The sequence below is a fragment of the Gymnoscopelus braueri genome, assembly GCF_963280865.1.
Source record: "Gymnoscopelus braueri genome assembly, chromosome: 20".
Classification (NCBI taxonomy): domain Eukaryota; kingdom Metazoa; phylum Chordata; class Actinopteri; order Myctophiformes; family Myctophidae; genus Gymnoscopelus; species Gymnoscopelus braueri.
In genome coordinates, this window is record NC_137622.1 from 6,626,780 (window position 1) to 6,646,149 (window position 19,370).

The following is a 19,370-nucleotide window of genomic DNA, read 5'->3' on the forward strand; positions in this document are numbered from 1 at the left end:
AGGAATATAAGTATGGTCTATTTGACTCGTACTATTAAGTCTCTTAACACCATCAGAAAGGCTCTACAGATTCTTGATTCATTAGAGTACCTACGACTGGAATTGGAGGATGTGTGGATAGTCAGAGATCTTTTAAATATTGTCTGCAAAATACCCACACTGAGGACACTCATCCTGTCTGGAGGCATCAGTGTTAGTAAATCACTGTCACCTTGTACTCAGCTAACCTACCTGGGTCTATCATTTAATTCCCTGACTGAACTGTCTAAGAATTCAATACAACAAATGAAACAATTGAGTCACCTGCACCTAGCCACCAACTACCTTTCCAAAGTGCCAGACGATGTTAAGAATCTCTCCATGCTTCAAATCCTCGACCTGAGTAACAATCGTATAGATTTTTTAAACTGCTCAGACTTCTTCAATTTAACCACACACCTTCATCTAGATCACAACCACATCACTGAACTCAAACAGTGTGTTTTTCAACATCTCAATGAGTTAAAGGTTTTAACTGTGACTGATAATTTAATTTGGACCTTTGGCGACGCATTCAAGACTGGCCTACACAAACTAGAATTATTGGATTTAAATAAGAACAACATCCGATGGCTCAGCGGAGGGGAATTCATGAGTCTGAAATCACTGAAGCACCTACATGTAGACATGGACCTTGACATGTTATGGAGCAAAGCCTACTTGGAAGGACTAGTTGAACTTGAAACACTTATTTTAAATGTAAATATGAAAATGACATCTTCACCTCCCAATGAGTTACATTGGCAAAACTATGATACGACCTTTCTGCCGAGCCTGAAGAGCTTAACGATACAATTCAGTCCATTAATGTATTTTACATCTATCGTAAGGGACATGCTCTCAGATATGAAACATTTGGAACATTTGAATGTTGTCCATTCAAATGTTGTCCAACTGGACCTAGACTCATTTAAATATATACCACAGCTGAGGACTCTTTCCTTAAAAAGCTGTAATCTGACGTCCCTGGATTTCCTGGCACAAGTCAATCTGACTCAACTCTTCTGGCTGGACCTGAGGCTGAATGACTTGACGGTGATCAATGTCTCTGTGTTCAGTTTTCTCCCTGCTCAGGTATATTAAAATGAATGACAACCCTTTATTTTGTGATTGTTCTAATGCTGACTTTCAGCAGTGGATGCAGAACAACAACCAAACACTGGTAGTTGGCGCTCACCGCTACACTTGTGGCTTTCCTCTGGCTAAAAAGGGAACCAGGTTTCTGGACTTTGACTATCATTCCTGTGAGCAGATGGACACTAGCTTCATCTGCTATATTTCCTCCACTTGTGTGATTGTGCTAACTCTGCTAACATCCTTCACCTACCACTTCCTGAGGTTGCATCTTCTCTATGGCTACTACCTCTTCCTGGCCTTCCTTTATGATGCCAAGGAAAGAAAGAGAGGGTCTCCTCAGCGCTACGATGCCTTCATATCCTACAACGTTCACGATGAGCTCTGGGTTTACAGAGAAATGCTTCCAGTGCTGGAGGGAGAGCAGGGCTGGAAACTCTGTCTGCACCACCGAGATTTCCTACCAGGTAGAGACCTCTCTGTCTCTTAATGTCATCTACACTTGGAAGCAGGGACCTCTCTGAAAAAACTGTCATCTTTAGTGGCATTATTATTAAAGTATGTAATACTATCTATCTGTCTCTCAAGAAGTGAAATAGTTTTGAAGAATGTTTGTACAATGCTTTGTTTCCAGGTGCACCCATCATAGAGAACATTGCAGATGCCATCTATAGCAGCAGAAAGACCATCTGTGTGATCAGCCATCATTACCTGGAGAGTGAATGGTGCTCTAGAGAGATCCAGATGGCCAGGTGGGGGTAGTATCACTCATGTTATGGAATCTACAATACATACAGTAGTTGCAGCATTATAGCCCAATGATTCATATAATTGATTTAAAATATTTCGTCCAGTTTAGTTGTTCTTTGCAGGTATTTGTCATTGTAAATTTGCACATACGTGAAATTTGGCCTCTGCATTCATCTATCGCAATTAGGGTTTAAATGATCTACACCATGAATTTAAAAAAATATATATATATTTAATATCATATTGTTTATGTCCCTCAAACGTTTTTCAAAAGGTTTGAGCCTAAATCAAGCCTCAGATATACTCATTCCAACTAACTTATCTGGCTTATAAAGCACTTTCACCTGCAATACCACATTGTCCTGTTTGGCACGGGGCGCTATTGAGCCAGTTTGTATGCATGTTATCTCCTGGTTCTGTGGAAAAAGTAAAAAGTAACCAGTGTTTGGTTGTTGTTCTGCATCCACTGTACATATATATATATATATATATATATATATATATATATATATATATATATATATATATATATATATATATATATATATATATATATATATATATATATATATATAATTTTATTTTTATTTTATTTTATATTATTTTATTTTTTGGAACTGAAAAACGGGAGGTATTGTACCCTGACGTGACGTCACGTCAGGGTGCAAATCAGTTTGGCCTGTTTTGAGACCAATTTACAGAAAACCCCAGATTTGCTGTGAAAGCCTGAGTGTTCAAATTGGGGTATTTTTGGGGATAGAAGAGGGTAGGGGAGACCAAAAACACACAAAAAAGAAGAAAAAGTTGAAATTCATGGTGTAGTCCCTTAGTGTCTTGCAGGGACACTTCGCAACATAGACTTGGAGACCTTGGGAATGGGGATGAACTTGTGACCTTCTGATTACCAGACAGCCTGTCTACCCACTCAGCCCACATATTAGACTATTCTTGGTTGATTTATGAAGTGAACAATTGTAATGATGCTGTGAGTTCGCTGTTTTGGCCACAGACACCCATCTGAAAAGATTTAGTGACAGCTCGGGACCTCCATAAGCGAAGATTGCTCATACGCTCACAATGCGCCGTATCGGAACGCCAAATTTTAAGGGTTACATTGTTTAAACTTATTTTGATGCCTTCCGAGTCGGCGATCCCACCCATGACCCATTAAAATTGCATTATAAAACAAAATGTGAGACACCAGAGGATTAACAAATGTTCACGTCTGAAAGGAAGGGTGTGGCCAAACCCAAGAGACAACATGTTTGCTAAAACTCAGAGGTGTTGAAGATTTTTTTAATTTTAAATAAAGCTTTATGTATTGTCCATACAACTTGACTGAGTGTAAATGTCCTCTGGTCTCCTGTGTGCAGCTACCGTCTGTTTGATGAACAGAAGGACGTATTGATCCTGGTGTTTCTGGAGGACATTCCAGCCAACCAGTTGTCTCCCTACTATCACATGAGGAGGCTGGTGAAGAGACACACCTACCTGAGCTGGTCCCAGGCTGGACAGCACCCTGGACTGTTCTGGCAGAACCTGCGCAGAGCTTTGGACACACCTCACAATGATCTGACCTCCTTCTGAGTTTGAAACGTTCTAAAAAGTATCCATCAAACCATCTCCTCAGACAAAAGTAGTAGTAATCCATGGAAGCTGATAGGAACAACACTTGTAAGCATAACATTTTAAATCCCTTTAGAGAGAGTAAAACCACATACTGTAAATATACTGGTGTAGTTCACTTAGCAATGACATAAGGTAGTTTTTTTTTACATTTATTTCGCAACTTTCGCAAGTTCCCGCAAAATCAAGGATTTTGGCTCGCATAATCAAGGAATTTTGCCCACGTTTTTCTGGAGATGTGTTGTTGTTGTCTTAACAGATTCTGACAATAAATGCTATGAACCTGAGAGAAGTTGTGGCGTCGTCAATCTGCTGTGAGTGAGCCAAAAGATAGGGTTAATGTGTTGGGGGGAAAAAAACCGACGTATTATAGCCTACTGTTCATTTCCATCTTATTTGTCAAGTACTGTAGGGGCCTGCCTCTCTCGCTTTTTCTGTCTTGCTTTTTCTCTCTCTCTCTCTCTAACCCTGACCCAAATTAGTTGGCATAATGAATAGCGGGTAAAGCGGCTGAAAAATAGCGTTTAGGGACAGTGCCAGCTCTCTTATCCCTATTTCACGGGTAATGGGCAGAAATTCACGGCTAGTGGGTCGCGGGGAGGAGGGGGAACAGTGGCAAAAATAGGGGCTGCAATGTACAGTAGGCCTACTACATTTCTGGTGTGAAATTGCTATAACATAACTGTAAAGGCCCCCCAAAAAAAATTACAATCACCCTCGCCTGCCAACCCCTACATTTATCTGAAATTACGCCCCTGCTCTCACTTTCTCTGTCTCTCTGTCTCTCTGTCTCTCTGTCTCTCTGTCTCTGTCTCTGTCTCTGTCTCTCTGTCTCTCTCTCTCTCTCTCTCTCTCTCTCTCTCTCTCTCTCTCTCTCTCTCTCTCTCTCTCTCTCTCTCTCTCTCTCTTGCTCTCTCTTGCTCTCACGCTCTCTCTTGCTCTCTCTCTCTCTCTCTCTCTCTCTCTTGTTCTCTCTCACTCTCTTGCTCTCTTTTGCTCTTTCTCCCTCTCTCTCTCTCTCTCTCTCTCTCTCTCTCTCTCTCTCTCTCTCTCTCTCTCTCTCTCTCTCTCTCTCTCTCTCTCTCTTTCTCTCTCTATCTCTCCCTTGCTCTTTCTTTCTCTCCCTTGCTCTCACTTTATACTTATAATATTGTACTTTTTATAACACTACAATTATTTGAAAACTTTACTTAATTGTTACTTTGCAGATTTAGGTTATTATTACAAAACTTACTTATGCCCTATTTTTTACTTCCGCTATTTGTACAGTAGATGAGCTGCTATATATTTTTTAAAGTTTTTGACAAATTTTGAAAACGTTTGAAAAACTTGTGATATTCTGCAGAATGAGTATTTTACTTTGGTACTGTAAGTATAGTACTTGTAACTGAGTATTTCTACGTTGTGGTATCAATATTTTGAAAAAAAATCAGAGTAGCCTACTTCTTCCACCACTGGGTCATGGCATTTCAGATGGTTTTAAAGAAAAACATATAATGACTTTTGTATCATTAAAATCGTAGTGTTTTGGTGCCAAAACAATTATTCGGAGACCCACTTGCAATACCCCCACTGCCCACCAGTAGGCCCCGGCACACAGGCTAAGAATCACTGTAGTCGGGGATCCAGTCACCGAAAATTTGAGAGGACCTGTGATGTCATGCTATACTTTTTTTTTGTGTTTTTTCTATTAATTTGGTCATTAAGGTCCACAGAATGAGAGGCCTGCTCTGCCGGAAACATCGCGAAAAAAAGTTGTGGCCATTTTTGTATAATGAAGCCTTTATTTTTTGACCGTGTGATGTGATGATTAGGTTTATTTTCTTGGTTGTGTAGGCTGTCAATAAATGATTCCCAGATACACAGAACACATAAGTGAACAACACCAAGTCCAAAAATACACTCACAAAGCCTTTCCAAATGATTTATATCCATTTTTGGTACCAAAAATGCACCCGTTTTTTGCATTTTCCCCAATACTTTCGTCTTTACTTCAATAGTAATCAACTTTGCCATGGGTTATGACATCAGCCAATGTCTCATTCTTTTCATCAATCTTTATAGTCATTCCGCAAAAAAAAGATATTAAAATCAACCCTAAATTAAAGGAACTGTGGTGACTTTATTACCCTTATGCTCAAAATTCCCAGAGCCTTTTTTTTCTTGAAAACACCTGTACCCCCACAAAAGAAACGTGTAACACAACAAATTCAAAACAACACAAGTATCTTTTTATTATAAAATAAACAGATGCGCACAGCTGATTCTTTATGTTAGTTGAAAAATCACACCTAGTGTGAAGTGAGCTGTGCTATTTATGAATACTAATATATATTGTCTCTGTTCTGATGTCATAGTGATGAAATTGCTATCCTTGATCTTGATTGGCGTACATACATGCTAAACGTCCCATGACGCTTGGAGCTATACTCCTTCCAGGAGCACAGCTCAAAAAAGGAAAAAACATTGGCTGAATAAAATAAAGATTATGACATGTCTAATATCACGAAAATGAAAATGATCAGGAAAATGAAAACAACTAACTAATCAACTCACTCACTGTCACTGTCTTCGAGTGTGAGTTCAACTCATGAACATTTTTTGGGGTCCCCAGTGCAGAGACAGGCAATGACACACCGGCTCTTGCACAGGAGCATCCTCTGGCACACTTGCTTTTCTTGCAGTGGCAATATTTGGTGTGCTTGTATTGTGCAGGTTTTGCATCCTTCAGCATCATTGTTTCCACCAGCTTACCATTGACAAGCTCTCTGCCAAAGTTGGTTGCCACAGGGTAGGTTGGCTGAGACATGTGTGCCCTCTTACATACAACCAACTGATGCAGGGCTCTGAGAAGGTGTAATTGGAAGGCATCTTCAGTAGGTGGACGGCAACGCATGTCTCCTTTGATGTTGCCAAAAAGATGGGCTCGCAGTGCATCCAAGTTACCACTGAAGTCACTCCTCTCATACAGTGAAGCCATGTATCGTCTAGCCGCTGTCACGACATCTTGTGTAACATCCAGACTTTCCCCAGAGTCACCGTATTGGCACAGAGGCAGAAGGTCTTTCAGGTGATCAACGGCAGCTTTGTAGGCACGTCTTTTTCCTCTTCTGTAAAGATAGCTCACTGTGTCACATCCAGTCAGTATGTAGGTGCTGAGGAGTATGGATGAAAGATCGGAAGCTTCAACATCATACTTCACTGCCAGGGCATCCACAATTGCATGAGCAGGTAGGTAGATATCCATCTTCTTTACCCATAGCTCCTGTAGGCCATCCATGTGTGTGATGTAATATATGCACATCATGATCACATCTGTGTCAGTAGCCACAACTACAGCCCGTTCGTGGTGCAGATGTTCTACTGAGTATGCAATGTGGGCAAACATCCTGGTATCTGCCTCCTCAAGCTTCTCACAGGACAGTTCTGGAAGCTCAACCTGACAATCTGCTGATAACAGAACAGTGCGACTAGGATCACGGAAAAGTCCACCCAGAATAAGTGTGCATCCAGCAGCAAGTGATTTGTGCTGAGCAGCCCATGCTTCTCCCATATAGTTCAACAGGTTTGCTTTATTCAGTGGATTTTGAACAAAGCCTTTCCATTCAGGTAAGGCAAGAGTATCATGTGGCTTGTACTCCTTCATCTTGCTGGGGCAAGTCTTCATTCTCTTCTCTCGTTCCTCGCCTTTCAGACTTTCAGCTGGAGAGACATCATATCGATCACCAACAAAGTGGATGCAGTCACAGTTGTCTGGGATACCACTAAGGAGCTGCTTCAGGTATTTTACTTGCAGTTCATGGAAGGTGCTGCAACCAAGATGTTGGTGACGCTGGATGAATGCCATGGCATCAACCACCATTACAACAGGCTTGTCGAATGGTGGCAATCTGTCCACTTCACACCATGAACTGCCAAGGGATGTCTTGATTGCAGCCAAGTAGTCAGCCTTATTCCCTTTTCGCATGGCATAACCTTGGTCAAGGGATGGATCTGGCTCAAACAGGGAGGCTGGGCAACTTGTCCACTCATGACCGAAGACTTCTACCTTCTTGTCTTCATCCAAGTCCTGCACAAAGTACAGGTTTCGGACAACAGCACTCTCTTCCTCGTAGACCTTCTTGGCTTTGAGCGCCATGGACATTGGCTTTTTTGTCTTTGCTGCAAATGTGGCAAGTTTCATTGGGGCTATTTTCTCACTGTCTGTTCTTCTTACTGCAGCCAGAGCCTCCAATCCTTTTTCACGGGCGTACACCAAGTCTGTAGATGCAGATTTGTGGCCAGTTGAAATGTTAAGCAACTCCTGTTCTTCACATATGAAGGGATTGATCATCTGGTTTTTGACTACATCTGTTATTTTCAGAACAGTTTCTGTGTCCTTTTGTCCTTGGCTTTTGGAGTCTTCATGGTGTTTGGTGTCCAGATGTACCATAGCCTTTGTCTGCTCTGAAACCGCAGTCAGACACGGAAGAGCGCGCAAGTATTTCTCCATGGCTGCTGGCTGCTGACTGATGCCAGTGAAGAGTTTTGTTTTGGCATCACGGTTGTATGTTTTCTCAAGTGCCATGTCTGTCCAGACACCATTGAAACGACCTTCAGTTTGATGCACAGTAAACTTCCCATCCTTGAATTCTCTATGAATGTCCGGAGCCAGTGTAGGTAGGCTTCTCATGGCTTCCAAGTAGTGGGGCAGGCAGGATACATACTTGTAGTGGCCAGCAGCTACAAGGTCAGCGGCTTCGAATGCTATCAAAGCATTGAATGGGAGATTATCACGTTTTATCAGACCTTTGAATGGGCGAGTAGGCGACGAGTAGGCGCCTACTCGCGATTGTCAGACCATTCATGGGGCGTAATCAGGAGCTACTGACCTACTTGGAGGCGGAGCAGTCCCCACAACAATATTTACGATTCTGTGCCTATCGGTACATAACTCGAACGGCGCTGAGTAGGCACAGGCGAACGTCACACCGTTCAGGACGGCAACTCGGTCGCCTTAGCTCCCTCGGTGGTCCTTCACGGGGTGACAGTTCGCCTGTGACTGCGCGCCTCCGTCATGGTCCGAAACCAAAACCGAAACTGAACTATTTAAGTCATCTCCGTTGGTAGGTCAGTATGTCTTGATAACACCCAATGAATGGTCTGATAAATCACGGGTAGGTCAGTATGTCGCCTATTTCGCCCATTCAAAGGTCTAATAAGAGGTGATAATCTCCCATTCAATGCATTGATAGCATCCGAATCGGGTGACAAGGTATGGTAACATCCTCTCTACTTCAGCCAGGTGTTCCTCCACAGTCACCACAGTTCCTTTAATTTAGGGTTGATTTTAATTTTTTTTTTTGTGGAATGACTATAAAGATTGATGAAAAGAATGAGACATTGGCTGATGTCATAACCCATGGCAAAGTTGATTACTATTGAAGTAAAGATGAAAGTATTGGGGAAAATGCAAAAAAAACGGGTGCATTTTTGGTACCAAAAATGTCTATAAATCATTTGGAAAGGCTTTGTGAGTGTATTTTTGGACTTGGTGTTGTTCACATATGTGTTCTGTGTATCTGGGAATCATTTATTGACAGCCTACACAACCTACTGAGCACTTTAAGAAAAGAAACCTAGTTTTTTACAATAGGCGAAAATGGGCAAAAAAATAAAGGCTTCATTATACAAAAATGGCCATAACTTTTTTTCGCGATGTTTCCGGCAGAGCAGGCCTCTCTTTCTGTGGACCTTAATGACCAAATTAATAGAAAAAACACAAAAAAAAAGTATAGCATGACATCACAGGTTCAACCCATTTTCAAGAGCTTTTGGGCCTGTGGATCCCCGACTATCATGGGTTTTCCGTTTTCAGTATTTCTTCGGATTCTTTCCTTTCATGTACTCATCACTCAAGTGCGACCTCATTATAGGATGGAGTTGATAATGTTTCATTGGCCTTTGATTAGAGTACAGACGTCATGCAATGAATACCATGACACAGCACAAGAACAAACTCAGCCCACACACACAGCCATTTTGACTGTATTTTAATGACTATTTCTAAAGATTATTTTCAGACAGACAGACAGACAGAGAGAGGCATTGAAAAACGTTTTCAATGCCTCTTTTTGTCTCATTCCTGATATTCACAGATCAATGTGAGGGTGAACAGCTATAACTAAATGTTCACCCATTAAAACCGGGAATGCATCTGTGTAACCACTTTGACCATTATTTTACACTTTGGCTATTCAAAAATAGCAGATATACAAGCTCAAAATGTGTGCAAATCTTTGAATATATATCTTTTTTAAAGTGAAAATTTTTAACTCAAATGTTTGCTTCTGGGGGGTCCCTGGAACAACAAATTTTGAGATGTATTTGGTCTGCGGCCGGGGGCCCTGGACATGAAAAAGTTTGAGAATCACTGATTATAGCAACCAAAGTTTTTTCAAAAACAGACATTTGTAGGATCACCAGAAACAAAGATTTGAGTTACAAATGTTCGCTTTCAAAAATATATATTCAAAGATTTGCTAAATTTTTTACGATAAAAGAAAAATAGCAGATCTACAAGCTCACATGAGCTTGTATATCTGCTATTTTTGAATAGCCAAAGGGGGAAAAAAATGACACAGATGCTTTACACTTAACCACTTGAGCATCCCTGCATATTCTTGGGGAAACGTTTGCCCCAAAATAGCTGATGGGCTAATAATGGCAAAGAGATTTTAGGAGTAGAAGGGAAAAAAAGAGTTCACCAAGTACAGTGCAACTCTGTTTTACTAAGTATAGACGGTTTAAGTGGTTAACCTGCATGCTAACACTAATATGAAAGGAACAGTCACTGAAGTCTAGTGGTGGAAGAAGTACTCAGATTTTTGCTGCACAATGTTTTTGATTGATTGATTGATTGATTGATTGTATACTTTATTAGTCAGACATGTAATCAGCATTTGGTACAGTAAGACAGTCCTGGGGACTTCTTTCCATTGTGGTCCTATGTATTCAATTCATTAACATAGCATACACAATTAACACAATAATACATCATCAACACATATAAACACTATGTACAAAAGAGATAGAAAAATGACATTTACCTCCCCTTTTGGTCTGTGTTTTTTCAGGATTTTTTTCAAAGACAGTGTTACACATTATTCCTGTAACTTTCCTCTTCTAACCCCGATTTGAACCCGGATTCCTGCGCAAGTGCTGACATTTTTACCATTGAGCTAATAGAGCCTGCCTACTTGCTCTGGGGATAAATTGAATCTTGACCAAAAATGTTGTCAAATCCTGTGTCTATAGGTGAGACATGACCTTCTTTGACACGATCTAAATGAAGAGAAGGGAGATAAAATACATCCACCCCAATTGTATAAGTTATATTGTATTAATAAAGGCCTACTCTACCATACAGATTGGACAAAATTAAAATGTATCCATTCAATAAGTTGCATAGGTCCGCTTTAAGTAAAAGTAGCAATACCATGATTTAGAAATACTCTGTTACATGAAGAAGTATTCAAAATGTTACTTGAGTAAACGTACAAAAGTAGTCATTTTTACGTAACTATTTGTGTCTCCGCCAGGCCGAAAGGCATGGCGAGAGAGTATGTTTTGCCTCCTGTCCATCCGTCCGTGTGTCCGTCCGTCCATCTGTCTGCGAGCAGCTAATCTCCGGCACCGTTGGCCAGGTCGCTGCGAAACTGTGCACACACACTCCCTGGATGCTAATTCAGAACCTCTGCCCCAAATTTTTCACATGGGCCTGTTATAGCGCCACCAGCTGTAACTTTCCTCTTCTAACCCCGATTTGAACCCGGATTCCTGCGCAAGTGCTGACATTTTTACCATTGAGCTAATAGAGCCTGCCTACTTGCTCTGGGGATAAATTGAATCTTGACAAAAAATGTTGTCAAATCCTGTGTCTATAGGTGAGACATGACCTTCTTTGACACGATCTAAATGAAGAGAAGGGAGATAAAATACATCCACCCCAATTGTATAAGTTATATTGTATTAATAAAGGCCTACTCTACCATACAGATTGGACAAAATTAAAATGTATCCATTCAATAAGTTGCATAGGTCCGCTTTAAGTAAAAGTAGCAATACCATGATTTAGAAATACTCTGTTACATGAAGAAGTATTCAAAATGTTACTTGAGTAAACGTACAAAAGTAGTCATTTTTACGTAACTATTTGTGTCTCCGCCAGGCCGAAAGGCATGGCGAGAGAGTATGTTTTGCCTCCTGTCCGTCCGTCCGTGTGTCCGTCCGTCCATCTGTCTGTGAGCAGCTAATCTCCGGCACCGTTGGCCAGGTCGCTGCGAAACTGTGCACACACACTCCCTGGATGCTAATTCAGAACCTCTGCCCCAAATTTTTCACATGGGCCTGTTATAGCGCCACCAGGAGGCCGATTTGTGCGAAACCTATTGTAGTCGACGTCTGGAAAACCAGTCAACAGCTGGGAACCAGGCAGATGGCGTCAGCAAACCTTTAAAACAACAAAGGGCTAAACAAAGGCCGTTTGAAGTTTTCCCATCACCATCCCCTTCTGATAAGACAACAGAACCAGGAAAGGGGGGGAGAAAGCAGGTCTCGACGATCGTTCAACCAAATGGTCAAGTCATCTCCGCTTGGGCAATCATGAGGTCACACTGCCCCTGTGTGAACTTCCCCACACACGCACACACCTACACACACACACACACACACACACACACACACACAGAGACACCCCCCCTTTTCTCTATCTCTCTCTCTCTCTCTCTCTCTCTTTGCAGCGCATTGGAAACCATGTTTCGCCACATGTTTTCGACACAAAAAGACATTCTACACGTGACCTCATGGAGAGACATGTGGACAATAATGGACAATAACGTGAAAATGTATTACTATGCTGTATTTCCAGATGTATGCCTGGTGTGTAGAAGTGACCTGGGCATGGCCCAATGGGCCCATGGCTGACCTCGGTCATGAAGTGCACTGAAGGGTTTTTCCCTCCCCTGTGCCCCAGAGTCAGCAATCTCACATCAGATAAGGAATTAACATAGAAAAGGACTTGTAACACTTCAAAAGGACTTTAGGGTATAAAGATCCCACACAGACCACACTCTTTGCTCAACGCCGCCAAGGGATGACCATCCCGGGCTCTTGCCATCACTAACAAACGGAGGGAGGAGGTGAAAACTTCTGTTGACCCGTTTCGCAGGACTCCGACGCGGAGACGTCCACGGGGCGCAGCAGCAGCTCTGTAGCAGAGGCCGGCCGAGGCCTCCTCATCTCTCGTCTGCACCGCCATCGCGCACTGACCACCAGAGCAGTCAGTGCGTCCTGCTTCAGCGAAGACCACCGCCACCGTCGACGCTAACTCAGTCTGCCATTACACTGAGCCTCCCGAACTCTGCGACCACTCGCTAGAACAGTGCCAAGTTGGGCTTTAGGGCGCGCCTGTGTATCTTTCTGTAAGTCAATATGTGACTTCGGGGCAGTGAGACTGTGTTGCCTAAACATTGAATGTCCATGACCATGCCTCCTTCACACTTGCTTTTTACACAGTTTCCTCATCTGGCTCATATTGTTTAAACAGGGTTCAGAATGAAACATAAAGCCAGTTGATTCTCTTGTTCACAACAGAACAGAAAGCGTGGACTCTGGTGTTGTTTTTTCCACACTCGTAACACGGTTGTATTTTTCTTTCCTCTGCAGTTCAGCCTCATGGCAACCTTCCCTAACAACATCTTGGGGATCCTGTTGTTCTGTGCGTGTGTCATGGTGATAGGTTTAATTCAGGTAAGGAGCCTGCTGTGCAAAATGAACAGAGAGGAATCAAAACCATGAGGAAATGCCTGTGATTTTGATTTAGTTTTAATACTTGTATTGCAGTTGTTTTGCCTATTTCAGTTCTTATAGTTCCTCTGATTAAATAGGGAAAGGGGAGTATTTTCTTGGCCCTGAGGGAGGATAAATTGCTTTTACAGTTTCACCCAGCAGATAGCTGCTCAGGTGACTTTCATGAGCGCATGGGGGTTGGGGGGGGGGGGCTGTTTTAAGTGTCTTGCTTCAGGGACACTTTGACACATACCACGGTACATTGGGCGAGCCGAGGGTCAAACCGATCTTCCAATTCCCAAACAGCCTCTCTACACACTCAGCATTGATGACCCATTGATGATCTTTTCCCTACAGTTAGTATGTGTCATGTGTAGCAGAGAAGGCCTACTTTGATTTCTCTAATTAAATCTAATTTAAAATGTGTGTATTCACTAACATATTGTTGATGCCGGGCAGAAAGCTTGTATCTCCATATTTCAACTTTTTTAGGTTTGTTTTTGCTTTGTAAATTAATGCCCTACTTCGTTGCATAAGAGTGTCCCTCAAAATATTTTAGAACATTTGTGAAAGTGGATAAGTCTGTCTGTGGGTTTTATAATTATTTAACCAATGCATAGTAAAGGATTCATTGGAACACAGGTTCTTTTTTCCATTTCCTGAAAAGTAACATTTTGGACATTTCCATTCCATTTGTTTGCCATGATTCTCCTTTATTTCTAATCAAAATAAAGGAACACTTGAGCTCACCCTGCCTCTGCTACTTGAGCTCAAGTACTAACAGATACACTCCAGAGCAATGCACGCACATCCAAAACAAACACGGGTGCAGGATGAAGAATACTAAGGATGAAGAAAATAAATAATTATCCACACACTCTAAATGCTCCCTCAGAGCAAATTGTATTGGAGGTACTACGTTTCGCCCATCAGGTCTTCATCAGGTACACGATGAGGAGGGTGGAGATTTAGACACAAGGAAATTTAAACCCTATGGTCGCATAGGACCACTACTAGCTGAAAAGTAGTATTGCCTGAAGAATGAAGCGCAACATCCGCCCCTGCCCAAGCAGGCATTCTGTGTGACAGAAATTGTGTTTTCCGTGCTGGAGACCTGCATGTTCGAATCGCGGGAAGGACATAAATCTTACGGAGTGCAGCTTTATCCTCTCTCTCTCATGTGTCTCCAGGCTGTGATTGTGGTCTATGCGTTCAGCCGCCCGTTCCTTCTGAACGAGCAGATCCAGATCTCAGAGAACCAGACCTTCTACAAGCACCACATCCTCAAGGTCATCATGAGGGTTCCCATTGATTGATTGATGTAGTTTATTTAGTAAGACATGAGAATAGTACATGACAGTACATAACAGTACATGGAAGTACAAATTCACAATACAAGGTCTACTAAACTGGAACTCTCATTAAGCACTAAGCTTGTTTAAGATGAGACCCCCATGCACACAAATCATGATGAAATATAAGGCAGATAGATATACACACTACTATACAGAATGTCATACAATCAGCTTTCAGGTTACTGGTATGAAGAGAGAGAAAAAAAAAATATATATATATATATATATATATATATATATATACAAAAGAGGAAAATTAAGGAGGGGGGGGGGGTAGGGGGGGTAGGTTAAGACTTAGACAGGGGCCATTTTCGAATTGCAGCCTCCTGAAGGTGTATCTTTAGGGCAGTTTTGAAAGTGAGTAGGGTTTTACACTCCTTTACTCCTTTTGGTAGGGCATTCCACATTTTCGATGAATAGCATGAGAACGAGTTCATTCCCTTAGTTGAGCCAAATCTGGGTTGAACATTATTTGTGGAGCTGCCTCTGGTGTTATGATCATGGACTGCATTAACATTTTGGAAGTATTTTGACAAATACAGGGGGATCCCAATGTTGTGATGTATCTTGAAGACCAGGCCCATAGCAAGTTGCTGTACTCTGTCCTCAACCCTAAGCCATCCAATGAGCAGGGGTTAGATGGGTTATGTGATTGAGGCCAAGAAGTAGCCTTACAAGTTTGTTTTGGGATGTTTGGAGCCTTGTTTTTAAGGCCTTGGAGGTGTTGTGATACCATGAGGTGCATCATGTGTTCTTCGCCAGTATCTTCGCGTTCATATTCTTCCAAGTGGTCGGTGGTGCTTTAAAATCTTCTCTCTTTCTGTCTATTCATTTGCAACAAGAAACGGGTCAAGCTGGGTTCTCTGGCGTGCTCGTCATAGATCGAGTTGAGAGAACAGTCTGACTGCCTTTTGTTTAAGAGAAGTCAAGTTGACCCATTATATATTTTCTTTAAGACCGGGAACGCATCTGTGTCATTTTAAGATTTCTTTGGCTGTATAAAAAAACGTTTATGTTGCTATATCAGTGGTGCTCCAACTTTTCCATGTCAAGGACCCCCAAAATGATATGTATTTGGCCGCGGACCCCCATCTCAAAATATGTTGTTCTAGGGACCCCCAGAAGAACAGATCGGAGTAAATGTTCGCTTTAAAACGTATATATTCAAAGATTTGCAAAACATTTAGATTTTTCAAAAAATAGCAGATCTACAAGCTCATATGAGCTTGTAGATCTGCCGTTTTTGAATAGCACAAAGAAATCAATTGTGAAATCAATTTCAATTGTCAAGCATACAGTATCTTACCTAAATTGGACTGGCTTTTTACTACTACTAAGCGAGGTAGTTAGTAGTTCAGCCAGCTTGCGTGTTGGAAGGCAAACAGTACGGTACCCTGCAACTTCCATTGGAACGCATATAGCTGGATATTATATTTTCAATAAGAGAAGGAATTCCCTTCTACCTGACAATGTGGACAGATTAGACTTCTTGGCACACAACCTGAAGAGTTCATTTGCAAATTTGTGGATTTAACATTTTCCAAGCTACTGGGCTTACTTTTCATTTAAAATGTGTTGTTTTATATGGACATATGAAACTCAAACACTTTTATCCACTGCTAGGCTCTGCAATGTTGCCCCCCACTGGATCTATAATGAATTGCAGCTTTTGGATTGTCGGGCCATCCCTACATATAACATACTGTAAGGGCAGAAGTATTAAATATCCTCTTAAAATCTTGTCATAAACATATTAATATTCCTGCATCCAGTGAGCACCTGAACGGTTGTGTCTACTAGTAACTCGCACAGCTTTTTCTTAGACTATGAATTGTTGTACTATACATGCAATTTAATGTCTGATTTGTACTTTTTAACTGTTGTTATTGAAAAGCACTTTGTAACTTGTTATTGAAAGGCGCTATATAAATAAAGTTATTATTATTAACGTTGTTTTCATTTTGTCTCGCAGGCCTACGTGCTCTTAGCCATTGTGATCTTCTTGCCATACATCACCCAGTCGTTAAAGTGGTGTCGCAGCAAAGCCATCGGTAAGGAATGATTCATCTTAAGCAGTGTTGGGCAGTAGAGCAAAATCTTATCAATAAGGATCTTTAGCTGGATAAGTGACCTCCCTGAAGGTGGGTAGGTGGTCACCTAAAGCTGGAGCATGTAACTTCACTCTGGTTAAGAGCTCCTGTGCATGTTCTTGTAGCTCAGCAATTTTTTTTGAAAGATTTTGAAAGTTAAAGTTAAGTGGTCTATCTGTGGATTTATAAATATTTAACCAATGAAAAGTATTAAAGAGCTTATAACTAAATAATAACTTCATTGGGTCCATTAGAACATATGGCTCCAGTTTGGTTTTCTGCTTAGATCATTTTTTTGTTACAGAATTTGAATGTATGTTTGTTTCAGGTCAAAGGGAGGAGACTCCAGAGTCCATGCAGATGTTTTTGTACCACCCCAATGAACCGCTCAGCAAAGAGCGCGTGGAGGCTTTCAGTGACGGAGTTTACGCCATCGTAGCCACACTCCTCATCCTGGACATTTGGTTTGTTGAATCCCTTTTATTTTGTTGTCATAATACAGTAGGATTAATGGAGGGTAAATACCTTTTTTTTAAATAAATTATTTTCACTGAAACATTTCAGTACAGCAGGCCACATGTGATCATCAAGTCCGTCAACTTGAGCGGTTCTTTTGTGTTTTATATTGATGTGTCATGTGAAAGAAAATCTGAACTAATCACCGTTTCTATGTCCTGTGGGGCCTTCAGCGAGGACAACATTCCCGATGCAGACACGGTACAGAAGCAGTACGGTGGCAGTCTGGTCGCAGCTCTGCAGGCCTACGGCCCGGAATTCCTGGCCTACTTCGGCTCCTTCGCCACCGTCGGTCTTCTCTGGTTCGTCCACCACTCCCTCTTCCTCCACGTCACCAAAGCCACGCGTTTCATGGGCCTTCTCAACACCTTCTCCCTCGCCTTCGTCGGAGGCTTGCCTCTAGCCTACCAGCTAACCCACGAGTTCCCGCGCAACTCCCGCAACGAGCTGGAGGCCATTCAGATCAGCTGTGTCATCATCTTCTTTGCGGGCATATTCCAGCTAGCCATTTGGATCGTCACACTGTTTGATGAACGGAACACTCTGCACCCAAAAGTGAGATACGGCGGATCTGAGCATGCCTTTATGCTAGCGAAGCTAGCGTTGTATCCGAGTATAGCGTTCGGGACGTTTTTTCTAACGTGTATTTTGAGTAGATTTAGCACATCTATCTTTCACCTGATGGAGATCACGGTGCCATTTGCCTTTCCGGTGTTAAGGTTGTACGCGTTGCCTTGGCGCTTTTACGGTTAATGTTCTGTCCTGATAGACCAGATCTTCAGTCGGTTTTAGAGGAGGAGGAGGAGGGGGAGGAAGACCCTAGATTGCCCTTTAATGCACTAGTCACTTAGCTTTGAAGGAAGTGGCCGTTGGAAAGTGAAATGTTTGTTACTGGAAATGGGCATTGCAAATATGCATGGCCTTAAGGGGAACGTGGGGTTAGATTGATCCTATTTATTTAGATTCAGGTGAGCGGTACCTTAAATCTGATGTGAGGAACCATTACAAAATAATCTAACACGATAAGTTTCAATTTAAAATCTTAAGTACTGTGCCGTTTAAGGAAAAGCGCACAAAAAAAGAAATGGCAAGGGAGCCAAAACTGAAACATTGTGACATGCTTTAAGAACTTGTAGAGAATGAGCCGAAGGAGTCCCATCTTGTACTGTTGGGGCAAACAAACGAGGGAAGTGACAGCAGGTGAGTAGATACTGCAGGAATGATGAGGGAGTGGAGACAGGTGTGTAGGTAACGCTGAGGTGAGGCGAAAGGAGAGAGACAGACTCCTCCTAAACAGTATTATTGGATCAAGCTTATAAAAACTGACATACAACGTGTTGATATCTTTAGTTTTGAGGGCGTGGATCAATACATAAATTGGGCCAATCATCACAAAACTGTAAGTACCTGAAACATACACTGTGTAAAATTACTTTGAAATCACCCAATAGCAATTTCGGTTCCAAATATATGGACCATGGGCTCTGTGAACATTTGGCTTGAAATCAATGTCAGTTTGTCCAAACATCACCCAACCAGGTATTTTTAATGAAGCTGTTGGAATATTTGGCCTTAAATTAATGTCTGTACAATTGTAATAGTTGGAAGCTGTCTTTAATACAGGTGTTGGAAACTTCATCTTTATCTAATTCATCACCTTCCTCTTTACCATCTTCTATTCTGTGCTTGGACCCCATTAGTTGCTGCTTGTGGATGGCCATAATATTTTTAAGTGCCAATTGGATGTAGCAGGGTAAAGTTCAACAGTAGAGAAAGGATAATGCAGTTGGAGATGGATTCTTCCATTTTTGGCTTTGACATAGCAGGGAGTGATCGACCCCTGGCCACAGTCTGATGTAGAGTCAACCCCCCCACTGGACATTGAGGGTTAGAACAGTGGGAAAGTGCAATGACTTTGGAGTAGCAGGAGGTGGAATTGAGTGTACTGTAGATCATGGGTTCCCAAACTTTTCAGCACACGACCCCAAAATAATGCGGCCATTGACTCGCACGTTCGGTGCACATTTGCAATATATTAAAATGGTAAAATGTACCATTTGTAATCATTTTTAGATTGTATTTCATCCATTCT

General features: G+C 41.8%; 1 protein-coding gene and 1 pseudogene across 2 annotated transcripts in view; both read left to right on the forward strand.

The window, feature by feature from the left end:
* The window catches only part of LOC308076418 (uncharacterized protein), a 218,203-nt gene that overhangs the window by 150,969 nt on the left and 47,864 nt on the right, over window positions 1-19,370 (forward strand). The window lies entirely within an intron of this gene.
* On the forward strand, window positions 12,438-18,129 carry LOC308076322 (endosomal/lysosomal proton channel TMEM175-like; annotated as a pseudogene). The gene is made up of 8 exons: window positions 12,438-12,503; window positions 12,698-12,808; window positions 13,195-13,278; window positions 14,508-14,618; window positions 15,412-15,462; window positions 16,645-16,723; window positions 17,091-17,226; window positions 17,452-18,129. The product of its transcript is annotated as an endosomal/lysosomal proton channel TMEM175-like (transcript).